Here is a 16690-nt window from a genome sequence, read left to right on the forward strand (position 1 = left end):
AAAATCGGAACTGTTGTCTCAGTTCAATTCAGTTCAGTCACTCAGTTGTGTCCGACTCTGCGACCCATGAATCACAGCACGCCAGGCCTGCCTATCCATCACCAACTCCTGGAGTTCACCCAAACTCATGTCCATCAAGTTGGTGATGCCATCCAGCCATCTCTTCTCCTCCTGCCCCCAATCCCTCCCAGCATCAGAGTCTTTTCCAATGAGTCAACTCTTCACATGAGGTGGACAAAGTATTGGAGTTTCAGCTTTAGAATCAGTCCTTCCAAAGAACACCCAGGACTGATCTACTTTAGAATGGACTGGTTAGATCTCCTTGCAGTCCAAGGGACTCTCAAGAATCTTCTCCAACACCACACTTCAAAAGCATCAATTCTTCGGCGCTCAGTTTTCTTCACTGTCCAACTCTCACATCCATACATGACCACTGGAAAAAACGATAGCCTTGACTAGAACGACCTTTGTTGGCAAAGTAATGTCTCTACTTTTGAATATGCTATCTAGGTTGGTCGTAACTTTCCTTCCAAGGAGTAAGCGTCTTTTAATTTCATGGCTGCAATCACCATCTGCAGTGATTTTGGAGCCCCAAAAAATGAAGTCTGATGCTGTTTCTACTGTTTCTCCATCTATTTCCCATGAAGTGATGGGACCAGATACCATGATCTTCATTTTCTGCATGTTGAGCTTTAAACCAACTTTTTCACTCTCCTCTTTCACTTTCATCAAGAGGCTTTTTAGCTCCTCTTCACTTTCTGCCATAAGGGTGGTGTCATCTGCATATCTGAGGTTATTGATATTTCTCCTGGCAATCTTGATTCCAGCTTGTGCTTCTTCCAGCCCAGTGTTTCTCATGATGTACTCTGCATATAAGTTAAATAAGCAGGGTGACAGTTTACAGCCTTGATGTACTCCTTTTCCTATTTGGAACCAGTCTAGTGGGCCTTGTTTAAGAGCTGAAATAAAACCATGACAGAGATAATACCAAGGAAGGAAAATAATTTAAAAATAGGGGCAAAATAAATAAATAACTAAATAAAAATAGGGGCAGAAAGAGAGGGAGAAAATCAGATTCTCAACCATAATATTAACAGAGAAAAAGAAAGCACTTTGCAATCAGAGGGTAGTTTTAGTTTTATAAAATAGTGTGCTCACCATATTCCTCTTTTTGTCTGTTCTCTGGCCCAATTCCTTTACCTTTTCAAATACCTTCCAAAAAAAACTTTAATTATAGGGAAAATTGTATGGTACCAGAATTAAATATCAGATATTTTTTAGAACATAAATACCTGGCAATGGTAACATTCCTATATCATGAGTATCAACTAAAATATGGATTTTTACATTACAGATTTCCCAGATTGTATGCTGGTATGGTAGAGATATGGAGATTAGCATTATAAAGCTGAGAGTGGAGCTAAGACAATATATTCAAAGGAGAAGAAAGTAATAGAGAAGGAGATAGGAAAGCAGATGGGGGAAGCTCAAGGTCTCATTTTCATTCACTTCTATCTGTCCTATGTAAAGGAAACTATTTGTTCACCACTATCTATACAGATGTTGGTTTAGCAACTCTGAAGAAAGATCCTAGTTAAAATGTGTTCCTCAGCAATCTGCTATGGTGGTCATATATTCCTATTCAAAATAGAGGCCATTGGGTTCAGTTGCTCAGTCGTGTCTGACTCTTTGTGTCCCCGTGGACTGCAGCACTTCATGCTTCCCTGTCCTTCACTATCTCTCAAAGTTTGCTCAAACTCATGTACATTGAGTCAATGATGCCATCCAACCATCTCATCCCTTGTTGCCCCCTTCTCCTCCTGGAGATAACTGAAATGGTGGCACAATTACAAATAAATCTGTCTGTCTTATCTATCTAGGACATAGATCTATCTATCTTTCTTTCTATCTACCTATCTATCTATCTTCATAATCTTGCCTCTCCCAGTACAGTTCTTTATCTCAGTAGTTCCAGGCTCATTGTTTTGGTAGGACAATAACACAATTGCCCCAGTCTCCACCCTTTCTATAAAGAAAGAGGCATATACCGAGTAAAGCAGTTTATACACCTAAAGTAGAAATGAACCTGGTGTTGCAAGGATGTGTAAAGAGACTTCTGTGACTAGAGCGTAGTAAACAAAAGATTTTTTGGTGTAATTAGAGGCCAAAAGATAAACAGGAATCAGATAATATAAGGTCTCTTAAGACATAATAGAGAATTTAAATTTTATTTAGGTGCAAAATAAAGCTACTGGAGTATTATAAGCAGGGGAGGGAAATGATTTGATTGATATTTCATTTTGATTGGTGTTTGAGTAGAAACAAGAATAGAAGGGAAATCAAATAGGAGACTGGGAAAATTCCAAGGAAAAGATAATGATGGTTTTGACCAGGTTGGTTGTGATACAGATGGAGACAATTGGAGAGATTTTGGTAATGTTCTGGAGTTAGAGTCCAGTGAACTTCTAAATAGTTCAAATATGTGGAGTATGGGAAAAAGAGAAATTAAGAATAGCTTAATTGGTCATCTATGTCTTTAAAAAGAACAATTTTATGGAAGTTGTAGAGACACAAGCTCAGCATGACTAGTTGAGGTGAGAATTAAAGATTGGAGAAAAGAGGCAGTGATGAGAGGGAACACTGAAAGGAATTTTCATTGGAAAAAACAGGGAGATGGGATGGTTGCTGGAAAAAAATAAGAGGTCTTGGGAGAAGTTGTGTTTTTTTTTTTTAGTTTGAGAGCTCCTATTTGAGTATTTGAGGCTTCCCACATGGCACAGTTGTAAAGAATCTTCCTGTCAATGCAGGAGACACAGGTTCAGTCCCTATGATCCAGGAAGATCCAGGAATATCCCCTGGAATAGAAAATGGCAACCCACTCTAGTATACTCACTTAGAAAGTGCCATGGACAGAGGAGCTTGGTGGGCTACAGTGCATGGGGTTGTAAAGAGTCAGACGCACTGAGCACACGTGCACTCACTTGTTTGAATACTCAGAATATTGATGAAAATAATCAAATAGAGGTTAACTGAGGGTATTGAGAACAGATGGAAGAATTTTTTTATATAATTTTATTTAGTTGTTTTTTTTTTTTTTTTTGGCTGTGCTGGATCTTGTTGCTGCATGCAGGCTTTATTTAGTTATAGCAAGTGAGGGACTACTTTCTTTCTTTTAATTTAAATTTATTTTAATTAGAGGCTAATTGCTTCATAATTTTGTATTGGTTTTGCCATACATCAACATGAATCCGCCACGGGAGTACACATGTTCCCCATCCTGAACCCCCCTCCCACCTTCCTCCCCATACCATCCCCTCTGGGTCATCCCAGTGCAGCAGCCCCAAGCATCCTGTATCTGTGGAGAAAAGGGAACCCTCTTACACTGTTGATGGGAATGCAAACTAGTACAGCCACTATGGAGAGACTACTTTCTAGTCATAGTCCACGGTCTTCTCATTGTTATGGCTAAGTAAAGAATTATTGAACGGTGAAAAAATGTATTTATGTTTGAATTTTTAAAATTTTTCTATTGACAAATTTTACCATGCTTTAGAGAAAATTATCACAGCATATGAAAAGTCAGTGATAAAATCAGTCTTGCTTTTTCAGAAATCACTAAGAGAGTAAGCTTTGCGTGCTGTGTAGTCCATGGAGTTACAAAGAGTTGGACAAAACTGAGTGACTGAACAACAACAAAGAGAGTAAGTTGGAAAGTTTTCTGTAAATCAAGTTATTGTGTTCCCTCCTATCTATGCCAATATTTTAATTTTATTGCATTATTAGACAGAAATATTTTGAGATAGTCCACCCCCTTTTCCTTTACTTATCTTTTTTCAGTAGTATTGATTTTTGATTTTGTATGTATGACTATAAAATTGTTGGCTCATCATTTCATAGTATTTGTGGAAAAAAGTGAAGGAAAACTGAAGCGTTGTTGTAAAGCAAGGTTTGGCAGTCCTTTTTTGGGGGTGGTGGGGGGAGCTCTTAAAGTTTGGGAAAGAGAAATGAGCCATCATATCAGATATCAGAGGACAGTAGTTCTGCAAGTAGCAGTCCTGATCAAGACCTAACCACAGTTCAAGAAATCACAGTATTTGTACTTAATAATTTGATGTTCTTTGTAGTAGATAATCACAGTGTTTGAGTGAGATTGAACTGAATTCACCATTGATGCTTTAGGCAGTAATACAGAATTGCCTGAGAGGATATTTGCAGCTGGTTTCAAGAGCAGTGTGAACTATACAGTTTCTTTTACTGTGTACAGAACTTGAAGGTTTCAGTATTAGGTTATAATTGTGTTGAAATCTAAATGATAAATGCAGACTGGGTTACTCACCTTTCGTCATTAGTTTGCAAAAATTTCTCTTGGGTGTGTTTATGGTATAGTTCCTTGACGCATACAGTTATGCTAAGATAGAGTCAGAGTCATCTGTGTGCATGCAGTGTACATTTTAAATGGGCTTGCCTTAAATTTGTAATTCTGTATATTCTGTGACTCTCTGGCAGTTTTATCTTTTAAATCCAGACTCTAGATCTAAGTATTTAACCTGTGTGTTTAATTAGAAGTTTTATTTGACCTTCTAATTATGTTTGAAGGCAGATGGATAGAATACAAGGTTTTAGAAATGGACTCTTTTATTTAAACTGGAGAATGTGTGTGTGGCATGGAGATTTGCATAGGTAAATACTCAATTTCTGTTTTGGCTATAAACCAAAATGTCACCTTCTTTATTTGAATAGAACTACAAATAATGTAAAATGTCATTCAAAACAGCTACAACATAATTTTATAGGATTTTTTTTAATGTCAAACCTATCAGATATTTTAGCTTCCCTGGTCAAGATCCTTGATTTCCAATGATCTCAAAGACAATTCTAAGGTGGTAAAAACACTTTGAATCTCCTTCTGCAGTAAGTAATTTAACCTTAAAACCTTTTTTCAAGTTTTGATTCCATTGGTGCTACTATTTAATGATCTATAAAGCAATCATTAGCCACTAGTCATATGTACAAATAATCAGCTTCTCTATAAATTTAGTGATTTCAGCCTGAGGAGGGTTCAGTTTTTGGCAAACCAATATTCCATTATTTGCATTACTTGGAAATGGTCAGAAAATGACATTTAAAAGATGTTTAACATCTTGTAAGTAACTGGAGGAATTTAGATCTAGCCTCTAGTCAAAAAGCCATTATATTATATAGACTAGTCCATGAAAGAACATTTTAGGGACAGTAAAATTTCTAAGATTTATTCATCCATTTACTTATTCAGCATAAATACTATCAACTCAGTGACTATTATGTGTCAGATATGCTTCTAGGCAAGGGAAATACAGTAATAAATAGGCTAGACAATTTTTTTTGTCTTTTAGGAACTTATATCCTAATGGGAAAATAGACAATATACAAATAAATATATACTATGTCAGGTACAGCTTTGTACACAAAAAGTACTGTGGAGGGCATAAAGGATCTCTGGGAAGAGGGTGTTGGTATTTTATAGATTCATTAGGAAAAATTGAGGGCAAGAGGAGAAGTAGGTGACAGAGAATGATATAGTTGGATGACATCACTGACTCAATAGGCATGAGTTTAAGCAAACTCTAAGAGATAGTGAAGGATAGGGAAGCCTGGTGTGCTGCAGTTCATGGGTCGCAAAGAGTCAGACATGACTTAGTGACTGAACAGCAACATCAGGAAAGGCTTAACTGACAAGGGAAGGAAAAATCTTGCATCTCTTTGGGAGAAGAACATTTTAGGCAGAGGCTAAATCAAGTACAAAAGTCCTGAATTTGCATGTTGTTGTTGAGTGGCTAACTTGTGTCTGACTCTGAGACCCATATACTGCAGCACACCAGGCTTCCCTTTCACTATCTCTAGGAGTTTGCTCAAACTATGTTGATGTTTGCTCAAATTCAGTCGATGATGCCATCCAACCATCTCATCCTTTGTCACTCCCTTCTTCCCCCACCCTCAGTCTTTCCCAGCATCAGAGTCTTTTCCAATGAGTCAGCTCTTTGCATCAGGTGGCTAAAGTGTTGGTGCCTAAGTGTTGGAGCTTCAGCTTCAGTATTAATCCTTCCAATGAATATTCAGGGTTGATTTCATTTAGGATTGACTGGTTTGATCTCCTTGCTGTCCATGAGACTCTCAAGAGTCTTCTCCACACCACAGTTGAATTTGCATAGTTTGACACTTGGAAAGAGAATTGAGGCCAGTATAGCTGAACTGGAGTGGAAAGTATACAAGATTATAAGATAGTGAGGCCTGAAGATCTAAATTTTATAGGTGACTATATATATTCTGGCTTTTATTCTGAGTGAAATGATTAGTGATTGGATGGCTTTAAAAGGATAAACAACACAATATGACTTATATTCTAAAAGAATAGCTCTGATTGCTATGTGAAGAATAAATGTATAGACACAAAAGAAATCTTTAAAAGGTTATTACAATAATTTGGGAAATAGACGGTGATGGTAGAGTAAATATAATAGATTTTTTGTATCTATTGAGGATTGAGCTAACAAGTGTTTAAAGATGGTTATACATGAGGTATGAGAGAAAGAAGGAGAAAAATGACATGATACTTTTTAGTGTGCTAACATGGAAAACTAGAATAACTATTTTCATAAATGAGAAATAGAAGCAGGCTATACAAAAAGCAGGTGTTTTTCTGGATATGTTGAGTTTGAAATGCCTATTATACATTTAAATGAAAATACTGAATAGGCAGCTAGAGATATGAGTATGACATTCAAGGCAGATTATAAACATACATTTGGTAATTATCACCATACAGGAAATATAGGTGGTGTTTGATGCTTAAAGACTTGAGAATATTGTTGGAACTGAGCTTTCTTTTTTGGAGAGGGAGGAAGCTCAGTTCCCTAACCAAGGGTTGAACCCAGGCCCTGGCAGTGAAAGCCCAGAATCCTGACCACTAGGCAACCAGGAAACTCCCTGAAACTGAGTTTTATAGAATAGTTGAGGATTGAACCTGGGAGCACTTTAGCTTTTAAAATTTGAGGATGATGCTCAGTTGCTCAGTCATGTCTGACTCTTTGCAAGTCCTGCTGGGCTCCTCTGGCCACGAAAATCCTCTTGCTGGATTTTCCAACAAGAACACTGGAGTGGGTTGTCATTTCCTATTCCAGAGGATCTTCCCAACCCAGTGATTGAACCCACATCTCTGGCATCTCCTGCATTGGCAGGCAGATAGATTCTTTACCATTGAACCACCTGGGAAGGCCCCAAATTTGAGGAGACTTCTTAAAAAAAATAGCTAAGAGAAATATAAAAATTGGTTAGTGAAGTGAAGCAAAGTTTAATGAATACACAGTAATAAATCATGTTAAACAACTGATCAATTAAGCTGAACATTAACTTTTGATCATAGAATTTGGTCAAATAAATGTTACCAGAGTCCTTGACAGAAAGTTTGTAAACAAGAAAGAATGATTCAGAGACATAAACCTTCACATTTTTTGTTAGGGATACTGGCACTCATAAATGGATTACCACTATATTCAGTTCAGTTCAGTTCACTCGCTCAGTTGTGTCTGACTCTTTGCGACCCCATGAATTGCAGCACGCCAGTCCTCCCTGTCCATCACCAACTCCTGGAGTTCACTCAGACTCACTTCCATTGAGTCAGTGATGCCATCCAGCCATCTCATCCTCTGTCGTCCCCTTCTCCTCCTGCCCCCAATCCCTCCCAACATCAAAGTCTTTTCCAATGAGTCAACTCTTCGCATGAGGTGGCCAAAGTACTGGAGTTTCAGCTTTAGCATCATTCCTTCCAAAGAAATCCCAGGGTCAATCTCCTTCAGAATGGATTGGTTGGATCTCCTTGCAGTCCAAGGGACTCTCAAGAGTCTTCTCCAACACCACGCTTCAAAAGCATGAATTCTTCGGCGCTCAGCCTTCTTCACAGTCCAACTCTCACATCCATACATGACCACAGGAAAAACCATAGCCTTGACTAGACGGACCTTGGTCGGCAAAATAATGTCTCTGCTTTTGAATACGCTATCTAGGTAGGTCATAACTTTCCTTGCAAGGAGTAAGCGTCTTTTAATTTCATGGCTGCAATCACCATCTGCAGTGACTTTGGAGCCCCACAAAATAAAGTCTGACACTGTTTCCACTGTTTCTCCATCTATTTCTCATGGAGTGATGGGACCAGATGCCATGATCTTCGTTTTCTGAATGTTGAGCTTTAAGCCAACTTTTTCACTCTCCTCTTTCACTTTCATCAAGAGGCTTTTTAGCTCCTCTTCACTTTCTGCCATAAGGGTGATGTCATCTGCATATCTGAGGTTATTGATATTTCTCCCGGCAATCTTGATTCCAGCTTGTGTTTCTTCCATTCCAGCGTTTCTCATGATGTACTCTGCATATAAGATAAATAAGCAGGGTGACAATATACAGCCTTGACGTACTCCTTTTCCTATTTGGAACCAGTCTGTTGTTCCATGTCCAGTTCTAACTGTTGCTTCCTGACCTGCATACAGATTTCTCAAGAGGCAGGTTAGGTGGTCTGATATCCCCATCTCTCTCATAATTTTCCACAGTTTATTGTGATCCACACAGTCAAAGGCTTTGGCATAGTCAATAAAGCAGAAATAGATGTTTTTCTGGAACTCTATTGCTTTTTCCATGATCCAGTGGATGCTGGCAATTTGATCTGTGGTTCCTCTGCCTTTTTAAAAACCAGCTTGAACATCAGGTATGTATGTAAATAGAAGGAAGACTCACTCTATCAGTTCAGTTCAGTCACTCAGTCGTGTCCGACTCTGTGCAACCCCGTGAATTGCAGCACGCCTGGCCTCCCTGTCCATCACCAACTTCCAGAGTTCACCCAAACTCATGTCCATTGAGTTGGTGATGCCATCCAGCCATCTCATCCTCTGTCGTCTCCTTCTCCCCCTGCCCCCAATCCCTCCCAATATCAGAGTCTTTTCCAATGAGTCAACTCTTCTCAAGAGGTATAATTGTATGTATAATCAATGTTTTATAATTCCTGTAGAGTACTATATTGTGTTTCAAGGACAGAATACAGAAATTAATATTTTAATCTTATCAAGTAGTTTGGAATACGCATATTAAATCTTTCCCCAGTCCTCCTCACTGCACTCATTTTCTAGCTAAAATATTAACTATTACTTAAATATATTGATATGTCATCTTTGTGAAGATTAAAAAAAAATAGCATCTTTTCCCAACTTGATTGTGGTTGCCTAACGCTGAATTTTAATCAGAATGTTAAAAAACATTCCCTTCTTCTATGCTCCCCACTTCCGTGCTGACACATTGTTTTAGAATGTTTATGGTGGAATGCCTCCACCATAAACACAAGGTATCACTAGATATTTGTAGCCTGTGATATTCTTGGGGTAACTATAGTAATAATAATCTTTATTCTCAGTTCAACTGCAGACTATAATATCATAACCTCCCATACTAAAACCCTTACAGAATTAAAGGTGTACACATTTCCAAGCATAAACGTAACTGACCTCAGGACATGTGGCTCCATACAGCATGTCCAGTGTTCAAGAAATAATTACAAAGTCAAGAAAAAACACAGTTTAAAGAGATTTTAAAATTTCCATAATTAATCCCACACATGATACAAATATTGTCACTATTAGGGGTTTAAAATAGCTATTATTGTTAGTCTCAGGTGCTCAAGATAAAGGTAGACAACACATAAGTAAAGATAGGTAACTTATGCAGAAGGAAAAATAACTATAAGTAATAATAAAATGGAAATGCTGGAAATCAAAATCATAACAGTCAAAATGAAGAATGCCTTTTTCAAGTATATTAGAGGGCTCAAAAGCATCAAGGAATGAATCAGTGTTAGCAAGAGAGTAGAAATTACCAAAACTGAAAAAAAAAAAAAAAAAAAAAAAAAAAAAAAAACTAAAGAAAGCAGTCAGAACAGAACACTCAGAGTCTTTTGGACAATATAAAATAATCCAATACACCCAACATAAGAGCACCTCAATACATAAGACAAACACTAACAGACATAAAAGGAAAAATTGACAGTAACACAATAATAGTAGGAAACTTTTAACACACCACTCATATCAATGGACCGATCATCAAAACAGAAAATTAATAAGGAAACACAAGTCTTAAATGATACATTAGATGAGATGGATCTCATTGATATCTTCAGAACATTCCATCCAAATGCAGAAGAATACACCTTCAAAGTGTTGATTTCAACACAAAGTATAAAATGAATATTCATGTGTATATGTGCTCAGTTGTGTCTGGAAGAATGGATACAAAAACTAGACCCCTATATATGCTGTCTACAAAAAACCCACTTCAGACTTGAAGACACATATAAACTGAAAGTAAGAGGATGAAAAAATATATTCCATACAAATGGGAAGCAAAAGACATCTGGAGTAGCAATCTTCATATCAGACAAAATAGACCTTAAAATAAAGATTACAAGAGATAAGGGAGGATATTACATGATGATCAAGGGATCAATCCAAGAGGAAGACATAACAATTGTAAATATCTATGCAATGGCACCCCACTCCAGTACTCTTACCTGGAAAATCCCATCGAAGGAGGAGCCTGGTAGGCCTCAGTCCATGGGGTCATGAAGAGTCAGACATGACTGAGCTACTTCACTTTCAATTTTCACTTTCCACTTTCATGCATTGGAGAAGGAAATGGCAATCCACTCCAGTGTTCTTGCCTGGAGAATCCCAGGGATGGGAGAGCCTGGTGGGCTGCCGTCTATGGGGTTGCACAGAGTTGGACACGACTGAAGCGACTTAGCAGCAGCAGCAGCAGCATGCCATTTCCTTCTCTAAGGGATCTTCCCGACCCAGGGATCAAAACCGCATCTCTTGCATTTCTTTACCACTGTGTCACCTGGCAGGCAGATTCTTTACCACTGTGTCACCTGGGAAGTCAAATTCATACTAATATAAATAAATAAATAGGTGGATAGATGGAGAAAAGAGCACAAACCGAAATCTTACAGAATTTCAGATGATATGTATAGATGTTCCCCTTCAGAAAGTGGAGTTTAATCCACCTAGCCTTGAGTATGGACTTGACTTAGTGACTTGTTTACAAAGAGTGGAATATGGAAAATGGAAAAATCATAATAAGAGAATATGAAAAACCCAATACCTATAAATTCAATAACTTAAAATTCAGTTCTCTGAAAGACACTAAACTGTGAAAACTCATTGAAAAATAATTGGGATTCTTAAATAGTGAGAAGGAGGGAGAGAGGGAAGGGCAAAGGGGTGGGGAGAGAGAGTGAACACCATGTCATATCACTGGTAGAATACACGTGCACACACACACACACGTGCACACACAGATGTTATTCAAAGAGGGATTATAAAGAGATATATAATCTATATTATGTATATAATATAGATATAAATTGTATACACACATATATAGATAGATATAGGCATATAAATAATTGAATATGTTGTTAGCTGCTTCTCCTCACCAACAAAGGAAATTCTAGGTCCAGATGATTTCACCAGCAAACTCTGCCAAGTATTTAAAAAATAAATAAAATCAATTCTATAAAATTGCTTGCAGAAAGTTAAAAAATAGGGAATGCTTCCTAGCTCATTTTATGATGGCAGCATTATTGATGAGAGTGCAAATCATTTTATTTAATGTATGGTTACATTTTAAACACACAAAATATGACTCAGATATTTCACTCTTAGAAACTACCAAAAAAAAAAAAAAAGACAAAAGAAAACATGTATCCACAAATAAGAATTTTAATGATTTTTCTAAGGAGCATTCATTATTTATAACCATCACAATTTGAAACAACCTTCCCAAATTTGAAACAACCACGTGTCCATCAACTAGTGAATGAATAAATGAATTTAAATGTTAGTTTACACACAGAGACACGTGAGTGTGTATACTGAAATACTATTCATCAATAAAATAAAGAATAAAGACCTGATATATGCTACATATGTGAACATCAAAAATGTCAAAACATGATGCTAAGTGGAACAGATTACTACACGTTGTATAATTCCATTTTTGTGAAATTCTAGAAATGGCAGTATTGTTACAACAGAAAGCAAATTAGTAGTTGCCTTAGACTAAGGTAATGGAGGAAATTCATTGCCCATCTGCAGGAGGAAACTTTTTAGGACAGTGGATCTATTTTACATCTTCACTGTGGTGGTTATTACATGACACTATATACACTTACTAAAATTCAGTGAACTGTGTGTGTAAAGAGAGTAAATTTTGTTTTATGAAAATTGCACATCAGTTATTCCAGAAAAAGTAAATACACTGTCAGATACAGGAATAAATATGTCATAAGGGTAGTGCTGCTCCACTTTGAACATTTATTCCATGTTTTAATAACAGCAATAAAGATGAAAATATAATTATTTCAAGAAATTCAAACTGTCTAGAAGGTATAATTAGATTATTCAGATTGAATAAATTAATTATCTACCTTATAGTATATGAAATTTTCTTCAGATGTTTTTACCCTTTGTCTTGGAAACTAAGATGAGTATCTTTGTAGAGTCTGCTGCAGTACCTTTGAAATTCCTCCTTCTTGTGATAACAAAGTAGGTTTTAAAAAGTGCAAAGATGGTAATTATTTATGGGGCAAGGTTTCCTCTCCTATTTTCACTTCCCTCCTCTATGATTCTTAATTATTCTTTTGTGAGATGGTATTGGGTATCCTATAATTTTACCTTTTGTCCTTTTATAATTATCCCACGTGGTGGCTCCAAGAAAAAGTCACTCCAAATCAGCATTTTCAAAAACAAACTGGCATCTAACCATTCTTCACAACAAAATCTTTGCCAAATCAGGTCCAGTTTTGTGAAACAAGGAATGATTATTTGCCCCAACTGAAGCCACATTTACAAAAACCTAGTAATGAAAGAAAAATAGAATGTTTGTGGAAGTCTTCAGTCTATTTCTTAGTGGAGCTAAGAGGCCTCTTTCATTTCCATTGACTTAAATTTCTGACAGGTCTAGATAAGTATGTTTGGAAATAACCTCTTTGTCACATTTGATATTAGTTTTCAGTCTATAAAAAGTAGAGATGGAAAAAATGTGTGGGTTCAAAATTGAGTATCAAATGTTGTGTCTCCAAAAATACATTTTAAAATATTTTTGAAACCTTTGTGTTAAAACTTAGTGAACAATCAAATGTAGAAAGATGCCCACATATTACCAGACCTGACTGACTGCTGTGATGATGTTACCACAATATTTAAGGAAGAACAAGATGTGAATCCATTCATTATCAAAAGCATGCTGAATGAATCATGTGTATTTGCCTGTACATCACTTTTAAGTATGTTTAATGAATTTTTCATTTTTAATTTAAAATGGTATTTTGTTACTTCTCTCAAACCATACTCATTGGGCACCTTCCACGTGTCAGGCTCTGTCCTAGACACTGATCATATAGCAGAGAAAAAAAGTGACACAGCTCCCCACCTATGAGACCTCTTATTCTAATGAAGATGAAAGATTATTATTTTAAAAACCCCATAAAACAAATATATAGCTACAGCTTGGAATAAGTGCTAGGAAGCAAAAGTGTGCTCTGAGAGAGTGGAACTGACAACACAAAGCTTTGGGAAATAAATGGGAGATCTTGCTGCAACCTTGTGGTTGAATTTGGTGTGGTGTACCGGTATTAGCAAAAGAATTGCATAAGTGAAGATGTTGAAGCCAATTTCTAAGCTAACGTTAGCAATATAGAGAATAAGCTCAAAGAACTTGGGGCTGAAACATAGGAACAAAAAGTAGATTGACCTAAAGTGAGTTTGGAAAGATAAAGGTAACGTGTCTGGTAGAGCATTACAAAAAATGTGGTAAAGAAAGAAGTGGGTAACACACCACACACTTTTGACCACATAGGCCAAACTGATTTTTTTTTAATTATTTATTTACTTTAATTGGAGGATAATTAATTTACAATATTGGGATTTTTTTGCAGTATATCAACATGAAATTGGCCATAGGCATACATATGTCCCATCCCTCCTGAACCCCCTTCCCACATCCCTCCCTCCCTCTCCTTTATATATGGTAATGTGTATGTTTCAATGCTATTCTCTCAAGTCATCTGACTCTTTCCTTATCCTACTGTGTCCAAAATTCTGTTATTTCTGTGTCTTTTTTGTTTCCCTATGCATAGAATCATTGGTTCCATCTCTCTAGATTCCACATATATGTGTTAATATATGATAACTGTCCTTCTCTTTCTGATTTACTTGACTCTGTATAATAGACTATAAGTTCATTCACCACATTAGAACTGACTCAAATGTATTCCTTTTTATAGCTGAGTAATATTCTGTTGTGTATATGTACCACAACTTCCTTATCCATTCATCTGCTGATGGATAGATGTTGCTTCCCTGTCCTAGCCACATGTGTCTTTTCCAATTCTGATTTCCTCAGGATAAATGCCCAGTAGTGGGATTGTTGGATTGACTACTTCTGCTTCATTAACTATGCAAAAGCCTTTGATTGTGTGGATCACAACAAACTGTGGAAAATTCTTCCAGAGATGAGAATACCAGACCACCTGACTTGCCTCCTGAGAAACCTGTATGCAGGTCAAGAAGCAACTGTTAGAACCAGACATGGAACACTGGACTGGTTCCAAATTGAGAAAGGAGTACATCAAGTTTGTATATTGTCACCCTGTTTATTTAACTTATATACAGAGTACATCATGCCAAATGCCAGGCTGGATGAAGCACAAGCTGGAATCAAGATTGCCAGAAGAAATATCAATAGCCTCAGATATGCAGATGACACCACTCTTTTTTTTTGTTTGTTTTGTTTTTTTATTTTATTTTATTTTATTTTTTGCAACTTTTATTTTTTATTTTTTTAAAAATTTATTTATTTATTTATTTTTAATTTTTACTTTACAATTCTGTATTGGTTTTGGCATAGATTGACATGAATCCACCACAGGTGTACATGCATTCCCAAACAAGGCAGAAAGTGAAGAGGAACTGAAGAACCTCTTGATGAAAGTGAAAGAGAAGAGCGCAAAGCTGGCTTAAAACTTAACATTCAGAAACTAAGATCATGACATCTGGTCCCATCATTTTATGGCAAATAGATAGGGAAACAATGGAAACAGTGACAGACTTTATTTTGGGGGGCTCCAAAATTCCTGCAGATGATGACTGCAGTCATGAAATTAAAAGACACTTGCTCCTTGGAAGAAAAGTTATGACAAACCTAGACAGTGTATTAAAAAACAGAAATATCACTTTGCTAACAAAGGTTCATATAGTCAAAACTCTGGTTTTTCCAGTAGTCATGTGCTCAGTTTCTCTGTCGTGTTCAACTCTTTGTGACCCCATGGACTGTATCCCACCAGGCTCCCTGTCCATGGAATTCTCCAGGCAAGAATACTGGAGTGGGTTGCCATTTCCTTCTCCAAGTAGTCATGTATGTATATGCTAACTGTACAATACAAAAGGCTAAGTGCTAAAGAATTGATGCTTTCAAACTGTGTTGTTGGAGAAGACCTGAGAATCCCCTGGACTGCAAGGAGATCAAACCAGTCAATCCTAAAGGAAATCAATCCTAAATATTCATTGGAAGGATTGATGCTGAAGCTGAAGCTCCAGTTCTTTGGTCGCCTGATTCAAAGAGCTAACTTATTGGAAAAGACAGTGATGCTGAGAAAGATTGAAGACAGGAGGAAAAGGGGATGACAGAGGACAAGATGGTTGGATGGCATCATTGACTCAATGGACATGAGTTTGAACAAAGATGGTGAAAGACAGGGAAGCTTGGCATGCTGCAGTCCATGGGGTTGCAAAGAGCTGGACATGACAGAGCAACTGAAAAACAACAACAGTGGTTTTATTCCTAACTCTTTAATAAATCTCCATAAGTTCTCCATAGGGAATGTATCAGTTTGCATTCCCACCAAACTTCACACCCTCTTCATCATTTATTGTTTGCAGACTTTTTGATGATGGTCATTCTGACTGTTGTGAGATGGTACCTCACGGTTCTGATTTTCATTTCTCTAATAATGAGCGATGTTGAGCATCTTTTTGTGTGTTTATTAGCCATCTGTATGTATTCTTTGGAGAAATGTCTGTTTAGGTCTTCTGCCCACTTTTTGATTGGGTTGTTTGTTATACAAGCTGCACGAGCTGCTTGTATATTTTGGAGATTAATTATTTGTCAAGGTAGGCAAAAATATACGACAGAAAAAAGACAGTCTCTTCAACAAATGATGCTGGAAAAACCAGTCAACTGTGTTTAAAATAATGAAATTAGTACACTTTCTAACACTATACACAAAAAATAAACTCAAACTATAAAATTCTTAGAGGAAAACATAGGCAGAACACTCTCTGTTGTAAATTACAGCAAGATCTTCTATGACCCACCTCCTAGAACAATGGAAATAAAAACAAAAATACACAAATAGGATCTAATTAAATTTAAAAACTCTTGCACAATGAAGGAAACTATAAGCAAGGTGAAAAGACAACTCTCAGAATGGGAGAAAATAATAGCAAACTAAACAACTGACAAAGGTCAAATTGGTATCCACCATTTCTCAATTATCTCAAAGCTTTACTTTAGCTTGTTTGCTTGAATTAGAGCTTTTGATTATGTGTTTTGGCTT

This window comes from Oryx dammah, unplaced genomic scaffold, assembly GCF_014754425.2.
Source record: "Oryx dammah isolate SB20612 unplaced genomic scaffold, SCBI_Odam_1.1 HiC_scaffold_25, whole genome shotgun sequence".
Lineage (NCBI taxonomy): Eukaryota > Metazoa > Chordata > Mammalia > Artiodactyla > Bovidae > Oryx > Oryx dammah.